Here is a 6527-nt window from a genome sequence, read left to right on the forward strand (position 1 = left end):
GTGACGTCATCGGCGGTGGTGACGTCACGCGTGCCACGTTGTCCAAATGGTGACGTCACCCCGGAGCCACGTCGGAGACAGGCAGAGTGGCGCAAGACCACAGCTTCGGTGTTGACGTGAGGTTGAAAATGCTTTCTGGTAGAGTAGAAACACAAGCCTTTAGAATGAGGATATTTAATAATTACTCCTGGAGGAATCGATGACCTATTTTACACGATTTTATTTAGTTCTAGCTGATGACGACTGCTTGTGTTGCAATCGAGACGTCGTATTCTATTATTTAATTTATTTTATTTCTACGTGACTGTACCGAAATAACCAAAGAGTATTTTACAAGAAAGATAAACAAATCACCCAAACACATGCAAATTAAACTAAAGCATCCCCATCCTACCAGACCAAGCCCACTGAGGGTATTAACTTATATTTCAGAAGCGACCTGGCGACAAATGATAACAACTCTGGCACCTCCCCCTCTCAACCAGTCTACATAGCAAAGGCTCAGTCCTTTGTTATGTAGACTAGCCGTAGCTTCAGCAGCACCAACCTTATCATAATAATAAAAAAAATTAACCCGTAAAAACAAAGTTTTTCACTATAAATCCTTTATATGCGTGGCGGCTAGAGTCCTCTCGTCCTCTGGCTTGAGATGGCTGCCACCTATGGGTCAGATGATTGTCTGCCAGTATTAAGCAATTGGTAATTAAATATTTAATTTGTTTTCCCTAAACAGTGTAAAATTTTGGAAAAAAACTTTCACGAACATTGTCTCGCACAACGAGTCTGTGTGCAAAATGTCAGCTCGATTGGATCACGGGAAGTGGGTTAAAAAACGACCGAAAGATTTGCACGGTCGTAAGCAAGCAAGCACGCAAGCAAGCAAGCGAACTTAATATAAAGGATTTAAAAAAACTCCTATCCAGGGGCCTACTCTGGCTCCTCCCCCATCAACAAGGTCAGGTCTCTTGGAATTTCTCATTTACTTGATACAGCAAGTGTGCTGTGACGGTTCCACCTGAAGACGGAAGCTTGTGTTGCCTCCGAAACGTCGTGATTTTTATTTTACTTTCATTAAACTTTTTTATTTTTTTATTTTTTACCTACGTGACTTTACCGAAAAAACCTAAGAGTATGAATCCTTGCAGTCACGAAAGCTTCAAATCTAGAATTGAGACAAATGATAGCCCAACAAAGTGCGTTATCATTTTGATATGTATAGCATGACGGCTTGCATGAAAGTAATGTCTGATGTTTGATTTTAATTTTGCAAGCAACTTTTTACCCCTGGGGCCGTCCATAAATGACGTCACGCGATTTTGGACGATTTTTGACCCCCCCCCCCTCTCGTCACACGGCGTCACAAAAAGTCAGACCCCCCCTCAAATATGACGTCACAAAACTCTGCCCCCCCCCCCCAAAAAAGTGCTTCAAATCGCTTTAAACTATTGTCATTGTAGTGCGTTTTTAATGTGCCGCTGCACTCTGATGTTGTGGGAGAAAACATTTATCAAAACATCTATTTCATTAAGTGGAACGTGCTGTCTATATTTATTTAAAGTTGCGCATTTTTACGTGACGTCACATTCCCCCCCCCCCCCTCGTCACACATCGTCACAAATGTCTGACCCCCCCTAGGTGCGTGACGTCATTTATGGACGGCCCCCGTGGCACACCACGAGGAGTTAGAGTGAAGGATATACATTATGCGAAAATAAAAAGGGAAACGGTAGGTAGCATGGGGAATTAGAGGAAAATGATGGACAGGGAACGTAAACACGGGAGCAATGGGTCAGGAAAGATGATAGGGAGGAGAAAGAGGCTGCATTAGGGCCTGGATGCTGCCGCACTGAGAAACGTTGGCGAAACGTTAACCACCTCGCCTGGTGTACAGGAGGTTGTGGGTTCGATCTCGATCCTAACGCCTGTATATTTGGAGTTTGCATTTTCTCTCCGTGGTCTCCTGGATTTTTCTTCGGGTCCTCCGGTTTTTCCCTCCACAATTAAAAGCACGCGTCTCGAGTTTTTGCCTGCTATAAATGTCCACGTGATAAGCCACTGGGCTATCACTTGTGGCCAGGTCGCTTCTGAAAAAAAGCTATACAACTCAAAATAAAATAACAACATTTTTGATGTTTCGATTTAAAGCTTTCGTGACTGCGGGGATTCATATTCTTGGTTATTTCGGTAAAGTCACGTTCAAGTTCAAGTTCATTTATTAGGTATAGCCCTGTGAGCCATTCGGCTCTTGAATCGGGTGCAACCGCAACAAACAAAAAACAAAATCATGAACAAGAAAACATCTTAAAGTGAATATGTGACTAAGTGCAAACAGAAAATCCAAGAAAAGACAGCAAAATATTGCAGAAAAAACACCGTACACCAACGCTGTGTGCAAAAATCCCAGTAGGATGCAAGTCAAACAACAACAAAAACCACAAGACAACTTAGATTAAGGCCATCAGTCTTACTCCGTACTACAACAAACAAACATGGCCAAACCAGTAAACTTTTAGAAATCCCCAAAATAAAGCAATGAAACAGTGATCATAGGAACTGACAGAATTTTCACAATAAACGACAAACAACATGTACTACCAAAACCCTGCAACCATAGCTGGCTGCATGAGTCACTCCACAACAGCAGGAGCATCAGTCGGAGTATTATAATTTTTCAATGCACCTTTAAGATCAGCACACTAAATCAAAACACAGGTCATACTTTGCAGCAATCATCCGGAGCGAAACATGTTATTTTAGGCCACTGAATAGCACTGGCAGCTAGGGGTGTACAACTCCTCTAGAGCAGTTTTGAGTGAAGATCTCATAGGTAGTGACTCAAGTTGCAAATTATTGGCAATAGCATTCCAGACCCTGGGGGCATCAATAGCAAAGGCCTTTCCTCTAGTATATGTACGGCAATAAGGAATATGAAGCTGGTAAATGAGTGTAGACCTTAGGTCAAATTTGTTCATTGAAACAGAGAGAAGGGAAATAATAAAAATAAAATCCTCACGACGTTTCGATTGCAACACAAGCAATCATCATCAGGTGTGAAAACCACAGTAAGAAATTTTGAAAAATGTGTTTTTTTTTGTTTTTCAAATTTACGTGACTTTACCGAAAGAACCAAGAATATGAAATTGTTTGATGGTTGTAATAGACATGTTATCAACATGCAATTATCCGCTGTAGTTTCTATTTCCAAAATGCGTTTCGTTGAGCAGCGTGTTCTGAAAATACTGGGCTGATTGGGGAGTGAATGCTCGGGTTTATACTGGTAGGAACGAAGTGGACCAGACCACCAATAGATTAATGTGTCCGTCCGTCCGTCCGACTGTCCGTCCGTCCGTGTATCAACATCGCCCCCTACTGCAAACACTTGGTATGACCCTGTCCGACAAGATGGCCGCCCGCTCCCCCTGCGATCTGTGAATTAAACAAGATGGCCGTCGCTTCCGACGCATCACGGCAAAACTTTAAACTTCGCTTCAAAATTACTTTACTGAAACGCAGCACGTTTTTAAAAAAAATTACTTTACTGAAACGCAGCACGTTTTTTTAACACAGAGACAAGAAACATTTATTAACACAGAGACGAGATACATTTAATCGCCTTATTTGTGCACGAAAAGCACGGCGCGAGGCCTAGTGCGGCAGGCTTCGCAAGGCCTAGTGCGGCAGGCTTATTAACACAGAGATGAAACGCAGCACGCTTATTAAAAAAAAAATTACTTTACTGAAACGCAGCACGTTTTTTTTTAACACAGAGACAAGAAACATTTATTAACACAGAGACGAGATACATTTAATCGCCTTATTTGTGCACGAAAAGCACGGCGCGAGGCCTAGTGCGGCAGGCTTCGCGAGGCCTAGTGCGGCAGGCTTCGCGAGGCCTAGTGCGGCAGGCTTCGCGAGGCCTAGTGCAGAAGGTGGTGGTGGTGGGGGATGGTGGTAAGGGGTGGTGTTGGGGGGTCTTTAAATCTCACAGCGTTTCTTGTCAAAACAAACACTTTTAATTAACATTACACTAGAATACAGTAATTTTTTCTTTAACTCCTCTATACCCGGTCAATATCCCTGTACCGGTACTAAGTATTATTCCTACCAGCCCACCCCGCAGGGTCCTGTTCTGTTTTCCAAACATCTCAGAGCAGCGTGGGGACCTTGCTATTTAAATGTGTTTGAAGGGGCCCACCCCACAAAAAATACACGAACTTTCACTCTCCTGAAGCCCTCTCGTGGCTAGCAGTCCTTGGACATTGCCATTTAGCTCACGAACATATTCCCATACACATGCAAAAATAGAAACAAAAACCTTGATACGCCAACGTTGATCAGAGTCATGAAATAGGCGCAATTATCGCAGGTTGGAAACGTGCACAAAGAATCAGGGAGAAGTGTGAATTATACCATGACATTCGCATGCGGTTCAGAGAAAATAGTCAAACGTAAGAGACATCATCCCAGTAAATATGCAACGTTGGGCGAACGTTGGCATGCGGTTTTAGAACCGTTGACGCCCCAACGTTCGACGTTTACAGTACAGTAGTGGGGCATTTGACTTAAGAAAATCAGCTGGGCGTGGGCAGGACACGTTGCGGGAGGGGATGATGGCCGGTGTAGTTGTCGAGAGGAGAAGCAGCCAAATCAACTGCTGCTTGAACACGGGACCAAAAATACAAGCGGCCCCAGCAACAAACGGCGCTGCACGAAGTAATGTACTCTGCAGTGAAACTTCATATCCATTTAAATGTTAAGATTGCTCTCCAAATCACCGGTGTGCTGAACCATTTTTAATTTTGCCACGTTTATTCACGTGGCACTTTTTATTAATTGGCTGTATCGGATGGAGGTTTGACGACGAATCTTTGACACGACCAAACCCAACAACGCCAATTAATCAATACAGGAGATGAGTGTTTAACATTACCGATGAGAATATTATAATGGTACTTTTAAAATCATAGTCGTGTTAAACTGATACGTTTTTCAATGGGAGAAAATGTCACTTCAACTGCAGGTTGGCGTGAGCCGACGAATGAATGGATTCAGAGCACGTGCGTGGGCGGAGAGGCACGCGGTCGGTAGTCGACGCGCGTGCGGCCATCTTACTTGGGGGCAGATCTCCCAATCCGTGTCTCTGGCAGGGGCGGTTTCTTCATTAGGGCGATTGGGCGACGCACCACCAATGTCATTCAACCACAGAGTCACGCTAGCCGTCACTGTCAGCCTCTGGATAAAGTCCAATCAGCGTCATGTCACGTTCTGTGGAGTACCGCCTCTTTTGGGGCGATTTCACTACGGCTGAGAATCGCCCCGAGTGGCCCCATAGACTTACATTCAAAGATGTTTTTTTTCGAACGGGGGCGCTCCAATGCATTCTCTATGGCTTCTGGGAGGGCTCGCCCTAACGTGCTTACGTCATCATACGTGCTTACGTCATCCTACGTAAGCACGTTTCATCCAACAATATAATTTATCGCTACCTAGTGGAATCTTTAATAAAATAAACTTGAGTAGTTTGTTTTAATAGTGAGTATATAAACAAACAAGATGTATTGTAAGAGTCACTTTATTTTTCATTAATATTAAAGAAGTGAAGTTGCCTTTACATGCTTAAGCTGTTAATTTATTCATTGCATGGGTGGACCTTATCCTTATCAATCATCCAGACATTTGCCCCCCCTGAGAGATTTTGCAGGAGCCGCCACTGGTCTCTGGCCTCTCTAAAGAAGTGCAATGAATAGGGGCCGTTACCCGAAACGTCTTCCATAATAGACATATACTGCACACTTCCATTCTAAGACCATGGTGTTATTGAGAAAGCACTTTAAATGGTTGTGACGTCATCTCACGTTGGAAACTTTTAATGCGTTGGCAGGGATGCAGTGTAGGTTTTGCCATTTTTGACAATAAAACAGGTGTTAAGATGTTTCTGTCTTAACACCTGTTTTATTTATTGCCAGAAAGGATAAAACCCTTTTATTACACTTTGATACTCGCAAGAAAGGTCCAAGTTGTAGGTACGCAGTCTGCCGTCCGCAAACACCCCTTAGCAAGTTAAACACCGAGGCTTTCACGACTTATAATCATCCATAACTTAGGTTTTTATTTTGGGTTGATCGCGTAAATATATGAATGTGTCGTTGAACCCGCCACCACCCGACACAGCCAATTAGTAAGGTTTGTCACGTCAACAGAACATGCCAATTCGTTACTACAGCAGCACCGGTGTTGGAGAGCCAAGCCACAACATTTACAATCTGAGTACGACGTTTCGCCAGTAATGCTTGTCGATTACCATATGAACAACCCAACCGGCAATGGATACCCATTGTAAGTTATATACATTCACTAGATTTTGATTTAAAGCTTTCGTGACTGCAGGGATTCATATTCTTGGTTCTTTCGGTAAAGTCACGTAGAAGGGAAATAATAAAGTAATATATTTTATTAGATTTTTGTATATATTATTTGATTATTTCCCTTCTACGTGACTTTGCCGAAAGAACCAAGAATACATTCAC

This window comes from Lethenteron reissneri, chromosome 46, assembly GCF_015708825.2.
Source record: "Lethenteron reissneri isolate LAM-NWPU_2019-01 chromosome 46, ASM1570882v1, whole genome shotgun sequence".
Lineage (NCBI taxonomy): Eukaryota > Metazoa > Chordata > Hyperoartia > Petromyzontiformes > Petromyzontidae > Lethenteron > Lethenteron reissneri.